Raw genomic sequence first — 18,744 nt, 5'->3', positions numbered from 1 at the left:
ATCCAAAAAACACCTGCACAAAGACATCCAGAATAATGTTTGTCTAAATATCTGGGCACCATGGCTGAGCCAGGCTGACACAGCAAATCAACCATTACACCATCTAATTGATTTCATTTTTAGTTTAAACAAGCTCAAATCCACGCTGTTACTTGTAAAAAGAAAAAAAATTAAGTATCCCTGAATTGTTTAAAATTCTAATAATAATAGATGCCAAGAACATTATTAGGTTTTTGTCTACAGTGATGAGAAAGACATGGTCCCTATCTTTGAAAAGCTCATAGGGTTTAGAGGGTATTTTTTTGTTTTTGTTTTTTTCTGTGGCTGTTCAAGATACTGTAGTTGGGGCACAGGGGTACAAGAACACCTGGCTCCTGGGGTTCCAAACACACCAGGTTTGGCCACTCAACTGCTGACAAAATCCAAAGGGAGAGAGAGACGAGTGGTGGTAAAACAAGAAAGGAATGTATTTTGGTGAAGCCACCAACAGGGAGACCATGGACTAGCATCTCAAAGACTGTCACCAAAGTGCTAACAATATTTCCAGGTTTATATAAGGAAAACGAGGGGGGAAAGTCAGTCGGTACATGCAGGTGGGCAGGAAAGAGCAGGTCGATCACTGTCAGAGTCAACTGCACAGGGTTTCCCTGGCTCAGGGCAGTCCTTATTGATTGGGGGGTAGTTTCCATTCTCATCAGGGGTTGCTTTGCTTGCAGGGTCTTTTGCCTGACTTAAGAGAGATAAGCTGGAAAGAAGAACTTAATCAATTAGAAAGTACAGACTGATGTCACCATAGGGGTAGTTGCAGCCCTCTTTGAATACAATAAAAAAAAAGATAAATCATGAGGCAGTGAATCATTAAGTCCAATTGTTACAATTGTTTGTAATTTGTTTGTAAGTTTTGCATATAGAGACCTTCTTAAGGACTGGGGTGGTCAAAGGTTATACTCCTTTATCCTGAGAAAAGATTATATTGCAACGTTCTTGGCGATTCTCAGAGTCCCCAGAGACAATCTCACTGGACTTTTAGAAGGGAGCAGGCAAAGATGCATTTGGAAAGGCAGCTTGACATCAGCCTGGTGAGAACCTTGCATCTCAGAGTAAGGACTCTAGTGTATTCCCTGTGAGTAATGGGGAAGCCTTTGGAGGTTTCTGCATGACAAAATAAGGTGATCTTATTCTTTCTGTGTTTTAGGAATAAGAAATTGATAGGTGTGAAGAGATAAGGGGAGGGATAAGACAGGCTGGGAGGCTGTGTCAATAAGGCTTTTTAGGTATAAGCAAGAAGTCTCAACTCTGGCTAACTCAAACAGAAAATAAAATGATTGAAACTAAATTGTGGGGGCACCTGGGTGGCTCAGTGGTTGAGCGTCTGCCTTTGGCTCAAGTCATGATCCCAGGTCTAGTCCAGTCCTACTTTGGGTTCCATGGGTTCCATGCAGGGAGCCTGCTTCTCCCTCTGCCTGTGTCTCTGCCTCTCTCTCCGTGTCTCTCATGAATAAATAAATAAAATCTTAAAAAAAGGAAAGAAAGAAGAAAGAAAAGAAAAGAAAAGAAAAGAAAAGAAAGAAGAAAGAAAGAAAGAAAGAAAGAAAGAAAGAAAGAAAGAAAGAAAGAAAGAAAAGAAAGAAAGAAAAAGAAAATTGTGCAGTTCACAGTATTGATGAGAAACAGGGACTTCTGGGTGGCCCAGTTGATTAAGCATCTGCCTTCAGCTCCAGATCAAGTCCCAGGGTCCTGGGATGACATGATCCTTAATCCTCGCATCAGGCTCACTGCTCATCAGGGAGCCTGCTTCTCCCTCTCCCTCTGCCTGCTGCTCCCCTTGCTTGTGCTCTCTGTCAAATAAATAAAATCTTTAAAAAGAAATGTAGAGAACAAGTCTCAGAAAATCCCTCCTGCTATTATCCACATACATTCTTCTCCTTTAGCCTTCCAAAAAGTAATTCTAACACACTGTAGATACATCTTTCTTTAAGATTTTATTTATTTCTTTGAGACATAGAAAGAGAGAAAGCACACACGCAGGTGGAGGGGCAGAGGGACAAGCAGACTCCCCACTGAGCAGCGAGCATGACACAGGTCTCAGTCCCAGGACCCCAAGATCATGACCTAAGACAAAGTCAGAAGCTTAACTGACTGAGCCACCCAGGTGCCCCTAAATATCCCTTATACACATGAAATCACTTACTGCCTCCTCCCAAAAAGACAACCTCAGGTTTCAACACTCACTGCATCCAGCTGTAAGTCCAGTGTCTGTTGATGCCCACTTCTCTCCTAGTTCTGCCCAGGCTTATCCTGATATTTCTGTAGACTGTAGAGAGCAAAATGGAGTCTCATGTCAAGCAAGGGCCTGTGTCAAGCAATGACGCAAGCAGTTAAAGATACCCCAGCTAGGAGATACTGCCCAGACCAACATCACCTCACAACCCCAGAACTGATAATGTGCAGAACCAGAGGAGGGCTGCCCGGACCTGCAACTGATTCAATCCCTTTAAAAAGGGAAGGATTTTGGCAGCAAACTGTCAGACTCTTCAGACATGACCCTTCTATGTCTGACCACTTGAAAAAGGCAACTGCTGCCAAAGCCAAAGCCTCTGCCAGATTGATCCCCAAACATAACAGAGACCCTTCACTGCTTGAGCATTAGAAGCAGTTAAGTGCCAGGAGCTGACCTGGACCAGACTGAGGCCTATCTCAACTGTGCACTCACAGACTGACTTTGCATTTGGTTCATTCACTTTTTTTTTTAAGACTTTTTAAAATTTTATTAATTCATGAGAGACACAGAGAGAGAGAGGCAGAGACACAGGCAGAGAGAGAAGCAGGCTCCATGCAGGGAGCCCAATGTGGGACTCAATACTGTGACTCCAGGATCACACCCTGAGCCAAAGGCAGACGCCCAACCGCTGAGCCACCCAGGCATTCCAGTTCATTCACTTTCTATACTCTTCTGTTATCTTGTTTGTTGTATGGCTTGTCTTCTGTCCTGCTTTGTGTGCTGTGTAAGAAGCCAAGTTTAATCACATGGTGAATTTTCATTGAGTTTGAAATCCTGAACTAGCTTTATAGTTTTTTTTTTTAAGATTTTATTTATTTATTCATGAGAGACACACACAGAGAGAAAGAGAGAGAGAGAGAGAGAGAGAAGCAGAGACACAGGCAGAGGGAGAAGTAGGCTCCACGCAGGGATCCCAGGCTGTGATCCCAGGACCCCAGGATCATGCCCTGGGCCGAAGACAGGCGCTAAACCACTGAGCCACCCAGGGATCCCCTATAGTTCTGATTTAACTTTGCTTTATGATTGAATAAAGCTAACATTGTGGAAAGCCACAACTTGTGTGTGCGCCTTCATACTGTGCTCATGACAAGACTAACTTGTAAAGTCATCAATCACCAATTATGGCATTTATGTTTTTCAAAAGGTGGGAAAAGGGGATCCCTGGGTGGCTCAGCAGTTTAGCGCCTGCCTTCAGCCCAGGGTGTGATCCTGGGGTCCTGGGATCGAGTCCCGTGTCAGGCTCCCTGCATGAAAGCCTGCTTCTCCCTCTGCCTGTGTCTCTACCTCTCTCGCTCACTCGCTCTGTGTCTCTCATGAATAAATAAATAAAATCTTAAAAAAAAAAAAAAGGTGGGAAAAGAGGTTCACTTGGCTGGCTCAGTTGGAAGAGCATGCAACTCTTGATCTCAGGGTCATGAGTTCAAGCCCCAGGTTGGGTGTAAAGATTGCCTAAATAAATAATAAACTTTTTTAAAGGTGAGAAAGGAATTAAAAGAGAAGTTAGTTTAGATAGATGAATATACTTAGGAAAAATTAAGGAAGGAAATATGGGTGGAGACTATAGTTCTCATTTCCACAACTAATGGCAGAAGACTGTAGGAATTTATGACCTCTGCCCTCTCTAGTTGGTCCATGTTCTCTATGCCTTTGGGCAGAACTTCAGCTTTCCCCAGTGTGTCCCAAATTTCATTTCTGAAGGATCCAAGCCCTTGGTGGTCCTGCTTATACAAGAAATTGAAGGAGTCTTTCATAAATGTCTAGTACTGGACATGCTATATAAGGGTGTACCCCTGGGGGCCCTCCAGGTCCCATCTATATGCTCCTTGAACCATCATGTATTTACAAACTTATTTATTCTTGCAAATTGGGATTAATGATTCCAATCAATGCTGTTAATTTTATTTTTCCCTGTTGACCCATTGCAGTGAGGAGCCCAAAGTGGCCAAGTGGCAATCTGACCCTCTCTATTGTGCCAACTGGTCAAACTTTTCCCTAGCAGAGTTCAGAGTTGATGATGTGGTAGGTAGAATAACAGTCCCCAAAGATGGCCATATCTTAATACCTAAAACTTGTGAATATGTTACGTTGCATGGCAAAAGTATTAAGGATCCAGCTGGCATTAAGATTGTTATTTAGTTGACCTTGAGATGGAGGGGAGTATCCTGGATTATCCAGTGGGCCCAATGTAATCACAAGTAATCACAGGTGGGCCCAATGTAATCACATTTTACCTTATAAATGACAGAGGGAGGCAGAAGACTCAATGTCAATGATGAAGCATGAAAAAGAATTGACCAAAAAAAAAAAAAAGAGTTGACCAACCATTGCCGGCTTTGAAAATGGAAGAGTCACTTCCATAATTTGGCTACTATAAATAATGCTGCTATAAACATAAGGGTGCACGTATCCCTTTGTTTTTTTTTTTAAGATTTTATTTATTTATTCATGATAGTCACACAGAGAGAGACAGAGAGGCAGAGACACAGGCAGAAGGAGAAGCAGGCTCCATGCACCGGGAGCCCGATGTGGGACTCGATCCCGGGTCTCCAGGATCACGCCCTGGGCCAAAGGCAGGCACCAAACCGCTGCGCCACCCAGGGATCCCAACGTATCCCTTTGAATTAGTGTTTTTGCACTTTGGGGGTAAATAGCCAGTAGTGAAATTGCTGGATCGTAGGGTAGTTCTATTTTTAACTTTTATTTATTTATTTGAGAGAGAGAGCATGAGCATGGAGAAGGGCAGAGGGAGTGGGAGAAGCAGACTCCCTGCTGAGCAAGGAGGCTGACACAGGCCTCCATCCCATAATCCTGAGATTATGATCTGAGCCAAAGGCAGACACTTAACCAACTGAGATACACAGGCACACCTATTTTTAACTTTTTTTTTTAAAGATTTTATTTATTTATTCATGACACACACACACACACACAAACACACACAACACACACACACAGAAGCAGAGACACAGGCAGAGGGAAAAGCAGGCTCCATGCAGGGAGCCTGATGTGGGACTTGATCCCTGGTCTCCAGGATCACTCCATGGGCTGAAGGTGGTACTAAACCACTGAGCCACCTGGGCTGCCCTATTTTTAACTTTTTGAGGAACCTCCACACGTTTTCCACAGTGGCTATCAGTTTGCATTCCTACCAACAGTGTAAGAAGGTTCCTTTTTCTCTACATCCTTGTCAATACTTACTGTTTCTTGTGTTTTTAATTTTAGCCATTCTGAAAGGTTTGAGGTAATACCTCATTGTAGTTTTGCTTTGCATTTCCCTGATGATGAGTGATGTTGAGCATCTTTTCATGTTTCTATTGGCCATCTGTATGTCTTCTGAAATGTTTGTTCATGTCTTCTGCTCATTTTTAAATTGGATTATTTGTTTTTTGGGTGTTGTATATGTTCTTTATATATTTTGGATATTAACCTGTTATTGGACATGTCATTTGCAAATATCTTCTCCCATTCAGTAGGTTGCCTTTTAGTCTTGTTGTTTCCTTTGCTGTACAGAAGGTTTTATTTTGATATAGTCCCAATAGTTTATTTTTGTTTTTATTTCTCTTTTGCTATTTGTGGAGTTTTCTTGTTTTTTGTTTTTAAAGATTTTATTTATTTATTCATGAGAGACACAGAGAGAAGGGCAGAGAGACATAGGCAGAGGGAGAAGCAGGTTCTCTGTGGGGAGCCCGATGTGGGATTCAATCCCAGGACCTGAGCCAAAGGCAGATGCTCTACCACTGAACCACCCAGTGCCCCTCTATTGCCATTTGCAATGACATGGATGGAGCTAGAGAGTGTAATGCTAAGTGAAATAAGACAAAGAAGGATAGAGCAACCTGGGTGGCTCAGCGGTTTAGTGCCGCCTTCAGCCCAGGGCATGATTCTGGAGACCTGGGATCAAGTCCCACATCAGGCTCCCTGCATGGAGCCTGCTTCTCCCTCTGCCTGTGTCTCTGCTCCTCTCTCTCTCTGTCTCTCATGAATAAATAAATAAATAAATAAATAAATAAATAAATAAATAAATAAATAAAATCTTTAAAAAAAGACAAAGAAAGATAAATACCATATGATTTCACTCATGTGGAATTTAAAAAACAAAACAAGCAAAGAAAAGAGAGAGAGAGAGACCAAGAATCAGACTCCTAACTATAGAGAACAAACTGATGGTTACCAGGGGGGAGGTATGAGTGGAGGGATGAGAGAAATAGGTGATGGGGATTAAGGAGTGCACTTGCTGTGATAAGCACAGGGTGATGTATAGAAGTGTTGAATCATTATATTGTACACCTGAAACCAATATAACACTGCATGTTAACTATATTGGAATTAAAATAAAAACCTAATAAAGAGAAAAAAAAAAAAGAAAATGGAAGGGAGCCATGAGCCAAGGAATGTGAGCAGTCTCTAGAAGTTGGAAAAGGCAAGGAGACAGGTTTGCCCCTAAAACCTCCAAAAGTCATACAGCCATAACGACATTTGATTTTAGTTCAGTGAGAACCATTTCAGACTTCTGACCTTCAGAACTGTAATACCATAAATGTGTTGGTTTGAGCCACTAAATTTGTGGTGATTTCTTACAGATACAAGTGTCACTGTAAGAGGCACCACTTGTGAATTCTGGGTATGAAAAAAGTAGCTCAAAAAAAAAAAAAAAAAGAAAGAAAGAAAGAAAAAGAAAAAAGAAAAAAGTAGCTCCATTACAGTTGATCCTGGTCCAGAGTGTGTGGCACATTCTATAGCATACCACTCTAATATTATGAGATGTTGTCTTCTTTTATTTAGGATTTTTAAATTTATTTATTCATTAGAGACACACAGAGAGAGGCAGAGTCACAGGCAGAAGGAGAAGCAGGGAGCCCGATGTGGGACTTGATCCCAGGACTCTGGAATCACGCCCGGAGACAAAGGTAGACGCTCAACTGCTGAGCCACCCAGGCTGCCCTAGATGTTGTCTTCTGATTGGCCAAATAACTAAGACTTATTTTCAATAAGGTCTATATTATAAGGCCAGCTAAAATAGACAATAAGACAAAGGAGTACCATGGGGTTAAATTGTATATCCCAACTGCCCTACTTCCTTCACTGTGAATTCCCTTGGTCAAAAGCAGTGATATGTGGAATGTCATCTTGATACATACATAAGGCATTCCATAAGGCATTCCGTAACTTCCCGGATGGTGGTGCTGGCAGAGTATGGTAGGCAGGGAAAATATATAGAAATCCAAAATAAGTTTCTTCTATAGTGAAGACATATTAGTTCTCCCTCCTTAAGGGAAGGGGTCCAAGTTGGAACTAGCTAGGTCTGTCTTAGTAAGAGAAAGTCCATATTGTTGAGCCCTTGCATAACCCCATCAATCACCCCATGACCACTTTGTTCATAAGCTCATAGAGAGCTCTAGGCTAACTAGAGTAAAGGCTGGACACCATTTACAGAACAGGTCATGTTGTCTACTTGTTTAGATTGTTTAGAACCAGGCCTCTTCTATACCTAGGACACCAATATTCTCACTATAATAGATTGGTTGGCTCAACACACATGGTCTGGAAAGCTAAAGCTGAGTCTTAGATCCTGTTGCAGTTAGGGTTCCAGATGTGATGAAGAATCTGTTGATTTTGCAATTACATGAGACTTGAATTTAAAACTGACTGACTGGGACACCTGGGTGGCTCAGTGGTTGAACATCTGCCTTCAGCTCAGGGTGTGATCCCAGGATCCCAGGGTGGAGTCCTGCATTGGGCTCCTCGCCTGCTTCTCCCTCTGCCTATGTCTCTGCCTCTGTCTGGGTGTCTCTCATGAATAAATAAATAAAATCTTAAAAACAAACCTGACTTAACCGAGTTAAGTACAGAGGAGGAGAGTGTGAATCTCTACTACTTTGCTGGGGTATGAGTATCTACTTTGCTGCTGTGGATCATGGCAGAAAAACCAGCTCTGTGGTTACTAGTTCATTAATTTGATAGTTTCCTGTGGTGGCAGCTATAGCTTACCCAACCATAGAAGAATTGGTGAGAGTCTAGGGGCAGGAAGTTGGTCTTACAAGCCCCATGTAAAATTTATTCCTCTAACACTTTCAACTATTGTATAAGCCACCTAATCCCTAATAGCACACCCTTTTCCCCTTCAACTACAGTGATATCTGCAATCTGCAACTGAAGCCTGACAGAGTCTCACATTTGGGACCCTTCTGAGTGTCTCATCTATGTTCTTCCTCTCAGACTTCCTTTTAATATTACTTCTAATTCCCCATCTAGCCAAGCCATTAGCCTCTGTCCAAGAATCAGTGCAGATTTTTGCCTCTGGCTTTCTCTCCTTTTGGGAAAACTACATAGATGGATTTCTTGAAGTCCTGCCTACACCCAACATCCTCAATTTGGGGCCATAAGAGTGCAGCAGTCCATTTATTTCTAATGCCAACATATCAGGTAAAGTAGCTATAGACTAATAGAGATGTCTTTCCATCACAGTCAACTGCTAACAGGACACATCTAATCAGGTCACAGTAATGGAAGCAGTAACGCAGTAGAAGTAGGGGTATGGGTACTGTGAGCCACTTGGGTCGTCGGGATCTGCTCAAGCATCACCTTATGTAGATCATTTCTATTTGATGATACCCAGCTTCATATTTAGGAGGACTACAGGGCTCGTGATGAGCAGCTTGAGTTCCATGGCAATTCTGTGTCCACCGCCCAACAGCAAGCCAAGAGCTGATTTTCTGGGGTTTTTTTTGTTTGTTTGTTTGTTTTTAATTTTTATTTATTTATGATAGTCACACAGAGAGAGAAAGAGAGAGGCAGAGACACAGGCAGAGGGAGAAGCAGGCTCCATGCACCGGGAGCCTGACATGGGATTTGATCCCAGGTCTCCAGGATCGCGCCCTGGGCCAAAGGCAGGCACTAAACCCCTGCGCTGATAAACCAAGAGCTGATTTTCAAAGAGAGAATATTTACTTGTCAAAGGTCACAGTCAAGGGCCTCTGTTATCATTCTCCTGTCAGAACTTGCCACAGGTTCCATATAGTGCCTCTGCCACAAACACTGCATATCAAAGGGATCAAAAGGACTAAGTTGCACTGTAGACTAGACCAGCTGCAGAGACTTCTCTTCCTCTGAGTCCCACTCAAATGTGGCTTCATTTCAGGTGACCAGGTAAGGAGATCAGAGTAGTACACCTAAGTATGGTAAACACTGTCTCTTAAGTCACCTGAGTATTGTCTCTCTGTTTTTTCATTTAGTGGTACATGGCACATATAAGGCAATTTGTCCTTCATTTTGGAGGGGACAGCTGTATGCAAAATCACAAAATGCCTCAATGAAGTGAAAGCCTTTCATACTTTGGTCTCCCAGCCCTTTGGTATACATGTGTTTCCTAAAGCATATAAGGCACGTGCCGTTTTATTTTATTTTACTCATTTATTAATTCTCCTGCCTGGGACGCCTGGGTGGCTTAGCGGTTGAGCGTCTGCTTTCGGCTCAGGGTATGATGCTGGGGTCCAGGATCGAGTCCCACATTGGGCTTCTTGCGGAGAGTCTGCTTCTCCCTCTGCTTATGTCTCCGCCTCTCTTGCTGTGTCGTTCATGAATAAATAAATAAAATCTTAAAAAAAAAAAATCTCCTACCTACTTTTCCATCGAATTATCCTTATCTTTTTTTTTTTTAAGATTTTATTTATTTATTCATGAACGACACAGCAAGAGAGGCGGAGACATAAGCAGAGGGAGAAGTAGGCTCCCTACAGGGAGCCTGATGCGAGACTTGATCCCAGGACCCCAGGATCATGACCTGAGCCAAAGGCAGACGTTCCACCACTGAGCTACCCAGGTGCCCTGCCTTTCTTTTTCTTATCAATTATTTTTAAAGATTTATTTTAGGGAGGGAGAGGGAAAGAGGGGCAGAAGAGGGGCAGAAGGAGATGATGAGGGAATCCTCAAACAGATTGCCTGTTGAGCTCAGAGCCCCATGTAGGGCTTGATCCCAGGACCCTGAGATCATGACCTAAGCCAAAATGAAGAGCTGGCCATCCAACTGACTTAGCCACCCAGGCACCCCTTTTTCTTATTGTAGAGAGCAAAATGGAGTCTCTCATGTCAAGCAGGAGCTTATGTCAAGCAATGTTAAAGGTACCCCATCTAGGAGATACTGCCCAGACCAACAACATCACCTCACAACCCCAGAACTGATAATGTGCAGAACCAGAGGAGGGCTGCCCGGACCTGCAACTGATTCAATCCCTTTAAAAAGGGAAGGATTTTGGCAGCAAACTGTCAGACTCTTCAGACATGACCCTTCTATGTCTGACCACTTGAAAAAGGCAACTGCTGCCAAAGCCAAAGCCTCTGCCAGATTGATCCCCAAACATAACAGAGACCCTTCACTGCTTGAGCATTAGAAGCAGTTAAGTGCCAGGAGCTGACCTGGACCAGACTGAGGCCTATCTCAACTGTGCACTCACAGACTGACTTTGCATTTGGTTCATTCACTTTTTTTTTTAAGACTTTTTAAAATTTTATTAATTCATGAGAGACACAGAGAGAGAGAGGCAGAGACACAGGCAGAGAGAGAAGCAGGCTCCATGCAGGGAGCCCAATGTGGGACTCAATACTGTGACTCCAGGATCACACCCTGAGCCAAAGGCAGACGCCCAACCGCTGAGCCACCCAGGCATTCCAGTTCATTCACTTTCTATACTCTTCTGTTATCTTGTTTGTTGTATGGCTTGTCTTCTGTCCTGCTTTGTGTGCTGTGTAAGAAGCCAAGTTTAATCACATGGTGAATTTTCATTGAGTTTGGAATCCTGAATCTGCTTTATAGTTCTTTTTTTTTATTTCTTTTTTTAATTTTTATTTATGATAGTCACACACACACACAGAGAGAGAGAGAGAGAGAGAGAGAGAGAGAGGCAGAGACACAGGCAGAGGGAGAAGCAGGCTCCATGCACTGGGAGCCCGACGTGGGATTCGATCCCAGGTCTCCAGGATCGCGCCCTGGGCCAAAGGCAGGCGCCAAACGGCTGCGCCACCCAGGGATCCCCTGCTTTATAGTTCTGACTTAACTTTGCTTTATGAGGAACACTTGGGTAGCTTAGTCGATTAAGCATCTGCTTTTGGCACTGGTCATGATCTCTGGGTCCTGGGATCTAGCTTTTCCCTCTCCCTGTGCTCCTCTGCCTTGCCTGTGCACTCTCTCTTTCATTCTCTGTTAAATAAACAAACAAACAAATAAATAAAATATTTTTTAAAAAATTCTTTGAATCAGGGAAGAAGGGGGAAGTCTCTGTAAGGCAAAGAACTTGTGTTTTGAGGTGGGTAACCTGCATATCTTTTCACCTCCCTCCTTTGCCAAGTGTAGAAGTGTAGACATAGAAATGTGCCCTAGCTAGGCAAAGAGAGCATAAAACAGCCTCCGAAATTTCCTGAGACCCCACTGTGTTTCAGAGGAATCATGTTTCTGCTTGAACCCCGGGTGGTTCAAGGACATAGGTAAGACTCAGAGAGATCCTTAGAGTCAACAGGAGCCAATAAGAGACAATGATCAGTGGAGGTACCACTGAGTCATGACTAAACTAAGAGATTAAACCAACACTTCACTGCATGCAGACAAGGGTAGTAGCCAACAAGGTTGCCAGCGATCAGAAGCCAGATAAGGAAAACTTCAGAACCAGAGGCGCCAGAGACTCTGTGAGAGCATATGTAAGACTCTCTCTCCCCATTTAGAGGAGGCCACACAGCCATTTCACCCTCCAGGAGACATATCAGAAAGAAGAGGAGGAGACAATCTCAAGACTTTAAGGACACCTGGGTGACTCAGTGGTTGAGTGTCTGCCTTCAGATCAGGTCGTAAACCCGGGGTCCTAGGATCGAGTCCCACATTGGGCTCCCTGCAGGGAGCCTGCTTCTCCCTCTGCCTATGTTTCTGCCTCCCTCTGTGTCTCTCATGAAAAAATAAATAAAATCTTAAAAAAAAAAAAAAAGACTTTAGAATTTACCTGAAGGAGCTGCTTTGCCACAAACAGTCTGTTGAAACCAGAAGACATGGCAATCCTATTAATTGGCAAGTTTAAGGTACCAACCCACTAGTGGTATTGGAGTTGTTAAGATTTAATCAGTTACAGGAAATGAATTATGTTTTCTTGGCACATGTGATTGTGTAATTTTGTAACCAAGTACTATTTTAAGTGTAAATGATTTGAATGCTTTCCTGCCTCTGGAGGGCGCTTCTTTCACAATTATTCTCATTCTTTGGTATTAATTTAAATGAAACCAGACTCAATCTTTTTGTAAAAATAAAAACCTAGCACAGTTAGGGGTTTTTATGTTTTGCATTATGCCAATCATCTTCTTCTTATCTGAGGAGACAGTATTTATACTTAGAGTATTTGCTGCGTTTAGGAACATAAAAATACCGAATAGCACAATATTATTGGGGCAATAAACCCGCATGATCAAGTAAGAAAACTAATTAGAATTATAAGTTTATTTTGCGGGATCCCTGGGTGGCGCAGTGGTTTGGCACCTGCCTTTGGCCCAGGGCGCGATCCTGGAGACCCGGGGTCGAATCCCACATCGGGCTCCCGGTGCATGGAGCCTGCTTCTCCCTCTGCCTGTGTCTCTGCCCCTCTCTCTCTCTCTCTCTCTGACTATCATAAATAAATAAAAATTTAAAAAATTAAAAAAATAGAATTATAAGTTTATTTTGCAAGTAATTTTCCAGGACAAAAGTCTTATATGATCCCTTTCTTCAAATTATACTTCCAAGGATATATTTAAGTTAAGAGAGAACTTAGCAAGTTGATAATAGATATAAGTAGTCATCAAGTCTCCAATCGGCACAAATAGAAATGGTAAACAAGACTGACATTTTTACAAAGGTTCCCAGTTTAATTCCTTCTCAAATGGGATTCTTTGAACTAGTTTGGTAATGCAGAATCCTATTGCTCCCTCTGTTGCAATAAGGAAGAGGCGACGTCACAATTTCTTTCACAGATACATTTGTTAAAAATTTTGAGACTTGCTTTTGAAGGCCAGGATCTGGAATTTCATTAGCATTGAAAGCAAAATTCAGTCCTTTAAATCTTGATTTAAAGGACTGAAGAAACAGATGGGAAGACTTTCTTTCTTTCTTTCTTTCTTTCTTTCTTTCTTTCTTTCTTTCTTTCTTTCTCTCTCTCTCTCTCTCTTTCCTTCCTTCCTTCCTTCCTTCCTTCCTTCCTTCCTTCCTTCTTTCTTTTTCTTTCTTTTCTTCTTCTTTCTTCTTTCTTCTTTCTTCTTCTTCTTCGATTTTATTTATTCATGAGAGACACGGAAAGAGGGGCAGAGACATAGGCAGAGGGAGAAGCAGGCTCCATGCAGGGAGCTGGATGTGGGACTCGATCCCGGGACTCCAGGATCACACCCTGAGCCAAAGGCAGACGCTCAAACACTGAGCCACCCCAGCATCTCCAGACTTTCTTTAATAAAGAATATGGGGGGGCGGGGGGGAATCCCTGGGTGGCTCAGCGGTTCAGCGCCTGCCTTCACTCCAGGGCGTGATCCTGGAGTCCCAGGATTGGGCTCCCTGCATGGACCTGCTTCTCCCTCTCCCTGTGTCTCTGCCTCTCTCTCTCTCTATGTCTATCATGAATAAATAAATAAAATCTTTTTTTTAAAAAAAAAAGGACATACAGCAGAAATTGTCTATATTAATCTTCCACGTTAATAGATCCCTTCTTCCTCTGTTTATTGACTTTTTCTCTGCCCTGTAATATGCAGAAATCTTATCTCAAAAATTACCTGAATGTGATATATCTAAACACTGGATTGCTACTCAGCAACAAAAAAGGAATGAGCCACTGACACATGTAAGAATGTGGATGGATCTCCAAAACATTGTGCTGAATGGAAGAAGTCAGGCCCAAGAGTCTGTACTACATGATTCCATCTATAGGAAGTCCTAGAAAAGGCAGAAGTAAAAAATAATGAATGATAGTAGGTCAATAGTGTTGGGCTGGTGGGATCAAGGGGATCGGGAGGCACCAACAAAATGGCAGCGGACCCTCCACCTTATGGCCCCCACCTCGGAACTTTCCCACCACCAGCAGACCGCCCGAAGTCTGCCAGTACATGCCCTAATACCTATCACCCCTACAGACACACAACTCCCTACCCCTCCCTGCTTAGAAAGCCCACTTGCCCTCCCCTGGGCGCGACTTCCTGCCCGCCACCTCCCCGGCTTTGCTCCCTTGCAGGGCCACGGAACCTCGCCCAAGAGAGCATCCCAAAATGAACTGAAAAGAAAGATTTTTTTATAATTTTTGTTTATTTATTTAAAAAAAATATATGTATATATGAAATAGATTTTTTAAAATTTATTTATTTATTCATGAGAGGCAGAGACACAGGCAGAAGGAGGAGAAGCAGCCTCCATGCAGGGAGCCCAATGCGGAATTCGATCCCGGGACTCCAGGATCACACCCTGAGCTGAAAACAGATGCTCAACCACTGAGCCACCCAGGCATCCCATGAAATAGATTTTTTAAATTTCAAGAAACTCAACTTTTGTTTCTGGTAACATGGTGAGATAGGAGTCAAGGTTGAAACTTTCCACTGTAAACAACTAAAATGCTGGGGGCGGGGTGGGGGGGGGAGGATAAATCCTCTTGAATGCATCCATGAGTTGAGAGGAAAGTGAGGAATGTTCAGACCAGAAACTGAACAAAGGCAGAAAATCAGACAGGCAGACCAGTGAAACAGTTTTCACTGCTAGAATATTGTCAAACCAAGTGAATTTGAGCAGTGGGTTCTTTTTTTTTTTTTTTTTTTTTAAGATTTTATTTATTTATTCATTTGAAAGAGCAGCAGAGACATAGGCAGAGGGAGAAGCAGGCTCTCTGTGGGGAATCTGTTGCGGGACTCCATCCCAGGATCCCGGGACCACAACCTGAGCCAAAGGCAGACACTTAACCACTGAGCCACCCAGGTGCCCCCTGAGCTGTGGATTCTGAGACTCAGATTACAGCCAGGGCTTTCCAAAGTATGGATTCTAGAAGATGAAACCCCCAATAAAGCACGAACCACAAAGGGCTACACCCACAGTTTGTTATTTAGAAGTAAACCTATCCTAAACATTTGGAGAGGTATTTCTCCACAGAAGACCTACAATTGGCCAATAAGAGCAAGAAATGAGGGGATCCCTGGGTGGCACAGTGGTTTGGCGCCTGCCTTTGGCCCAGGGCACGATCCTGGAGACCCGGGATCGAATCCCACATCAGGCTCCCGGTGCATGGAGCCTGCTTCTCCCTCTGCCTGTGTCTCTGCCTCTCTCTCTCTCTCTGTGACTATCATAAATAAATAAAATAAAAAAAAAATTAAAAAAAAAAAGAGCAAGAAATGACGTGGGGAACCAAAGAGAAAGAAAAATTTAAATGACCTTATAATCTGCAGCCCATTGACAAATACTTGAGGCAAGCAGATTATATTATTCTTCTAGGAAACTCCCAATTGTCTTAATGTTAATATTTTGCTAGAGGGAAAAACAATCTTAACTTTAACAATACCTAAGCCTCCAGGGTCCTGTGAGTCTTCTTTAGCATATGAAAGTCCTTTTGAAAACCTGCCTTCAGAACGTAAAGACTGCTACAGAACGTAAAGACTGCTAACTCTGGGAAACGAACTAGGGGTGGTAGAAGGGGAGGAGGGCGGGGGGTGGGAGTGAATGGGTGACGGGCACTGGGTGTTATTCTGTATGTTAGTAAATTGAACACCAATAAAAAAATAAATTAAAAAAAAAAAAAAAAGAAAACCTGCCTTTATTTTTACTTCACCTAACTCTAAAGTATACAATCAGTTGCTCCTCACAATCCCGGGGCAGCAGCTCATTCTGCTCAGGGTCTGGTCTCTTGCTTTGATAAAACCACCTTATTTGTACTGAGGAAAAATTCTTTCTTGGCTGTCAGCTCTGAACCCCAACCCTCACACTACATCAAAAAGATGCTTAACATCATTAGTCATTAAGGAAATGCAAATCAAAACCATGAAATACTACTTGACCCCACCAGGAAATCTTTTTGCATCAAAAAGAACAAATTATCTAGGAATAAATTTAACCAGAGGTGAAAGATCTGTATACTAAAAACTATAAGAAACTGATGAAAGAAATAGAAAAAGACAAAAATAGGGGCACCTGGATGGCTCATTCGGTTAAGGATCTGCGTTTGGCTCAGGTCATGATCTCCAGGTCTGCTTCTCTCTCTCTCTCTGTCTCCTTCTGCTCTTCCTCACCATTCATTCTCTCTCTCTTCCAAATAAACAAAATAAAATATTTTTAAAAAGACACAAATAAATGGGAAGATATCTGTACTCATCAACTGGAAGAATTGAGATTGTTAAAATGTCCATACTACCCAAAGCAGTCTGTTGGGCTGGCAAGACTGGGGACCTCAAAACGGCAATCCCAGGCCGGCAACCTCCCAATAAGACCACCTTGCCGCCCTACCTAACTTATCTTACAAAGACCTGTAACCCTTGCCCTAATCGGAATGCCACCCTGCCCCATCTTCCCACTGAAAACTCTTTATAGAACCTCCTGCGGTTTGCCTGGGCGTGACTCCCCCCCCCCCCAAGACTTCCCGCATCTCTCCCTCCCCTGTGGGCCGTGGAACCTCCCCCAGAGAGTGTCCCATGAAAAGCCTCTTTTGACCAACTTTTGCCTGGCTTCTCTATTCCGTTTCACTACCTATCGGATTAAACCTGACATAATCTACAGATTTAAAACAATTCCTCTCAAAACTCCAATTGCATGTTTCACAGAAATAGAACAGACAATCCCAAAATTTGTAGGGAACCATGAAAGACCCCAAATAGCCAAAGCAATCTTGAGAAAGACCAAAGCTAAAGGCATCACACCTCTTGATTTCAAAATATACTTCAAAATAGTGGCGCCCTTGGTTGAGCAGCCCACTCTTGATTTTGCTGGCTCAGGTCACAATCTCAGGGTCGTGGGATCAGGCCCCATGTTGGGCTCCTCAATTAGCAAGGAGTCTGCTTGAGCTTCTCTCTTCCCTCTCCCTCTGCCCCTCCCCCCCAAAATAAATGAACAAATCTTAAAAATATATATATATATACATCTATAGATTACAAAATAAATTACAAAGCTATAGTAATCAAAATAGTGTGACACTGACATAAAAACAGACACCTAAATCAATGGAACAGAATAGAGACCCCATAAATAAACTTAATGCATATATGGTTGATTAATATACAACAAAGGAGCTAAGAACACACAATCAGGAAAGGGGAGTCTTCAATAAATCAAGCTGGGAAAGTTGGACAGTCACATGCAAAAAGATAAACTAGACCCCTATCTCTCACCATACACAAAAATCCATTCAAAATGAATTCAAGACTTGAACTTAAGACCCAAAATCATAAAACTCTTAGAAGACATAGGAGGTAAGCTTTTTTTTTTTGGCAACAATATTTTCGATTATTCACCAAAAGCAAAGGCAACCAGAGTGCAAATAAACAAGTGGGACCACATCAAACTGTAGAGCTTCTACAGAGCAAGGGAAACAATCAATTGAAAAGAGCAAACTACAGAATGAAGAAAATATTTATAAACTATGTATCTGATAAGAGGTCATATCTGAAATATAAAGGACCCATACATCTCAATAGAAAAAAAAAATCTGATGTAAAAACGAGCAGAGAAACGGAATGACAGTTTTCCGAAGAATACATACAATATAATGGCCAACAAGTACATGAAAGGTATTCAACATCACTAATTATCAAGGAAATGCAAATCAGAATCACAATGAGAAACCACCTCACACCTATTACAATGGCTATCATCAAAAAAGGCAAAAGATGCTCTTCCTCTAAGTGGCCTGAGGTTACCTCTGAAAATGGTTCTCTGTTCGCTTAATCCAGAAAACCCTACCAAATCATGCAAGTCAAGAGGTTCAAATCTTCATGCTCACTTTACGAACACACATGAAACTGCCCAGGCCATCAAGGGTATGCATATCTGAAAAGCCATCAAGTATCTGAAAGATGTCACTTCGCAGAAGCAGCATGTGTCATTCCTTCCCTACAATGGTGGAGTTGGTAGGTGTGCCCAGGTCAAACAGTGGAGCTGACTGGGTCGGTGCTGAATTTTTACTGCTCATGCTTAAAAATGCAGAGAGTAAATGCTGAACTTAAGGGATTTTGTTTTTTAGATTTTATTTGTTCATGAGAGACACAGAGACAAAGGCAGAGACATAGAGGAAAAGCAGGCTCCCTGTGGGGAGCCCGATGCAGGACTCAATCCCAGGACCCCAGGATCCCGACCTGAGCCAAAGGCCGATGCTCAATGGTTGAACCACCCAGGTGTCCTGATCTTAAGAGTTTAGAGGTAGATTCTCTGGTCATTGAGCACATCCAGGTGAACAAAGCCCCCAAGATGCGGTGTAAAATTTACAGGGCTCAGGTCGGATTAACCCAAA

At 42.6% G+C, this 18,744-nt stretch overlaps 1 long non-coding RNA gene across 6 annotated transcripts in view; it reads right to left on the bottom strand.

Annotated features, from left to right (window-relative positions):
- LOC144317482 (uncharacterized) overlaps nucleotides 1-18,744 on the bottom strand; it is a 46,974-nt gene that overhangs the window by 12,265 nt on the left and 15,965 nt on the right. For 3 of the 6 annotated variants that reach the window (XR_013383482.1, XR_013383480.1, XR_013383485.1), the window contains one exon: nucleotides 2,233-2,314. This is a non-coding gene — a long non-coding RNA (uncharacterized LOC144317482). Of the gene's footprint in view, nucleotides 1-2,191; nucleotides 2,315-16,436; nucleotides 16,551-18,744 lie in introns of all 6 variants that reach the window. The other 3 variants (XR_013383483.1, XR_013383481.1, XR_013383484.1) reach the window with 2 other exon arrangements.

Source organism: Canis aureus, chromosome 7 (assembly GCF_053574225.1).
Source record: "Canis aureus isolate CA01 chromosome 7, VMU_Caureus_v.1.0, whole genome shotgun sequence".
In the NCBI taxonomy this organism is placed as follows: Eukaryota; Metazoa; Chordata; class Mammalia; order Carnivora; family Canidae; genus Canis; species Canis aureus.
Note: the sequence above shows the minus strand (reverse complement) of the source record. Positions and strands in the feature narration are given on the sequence as shown.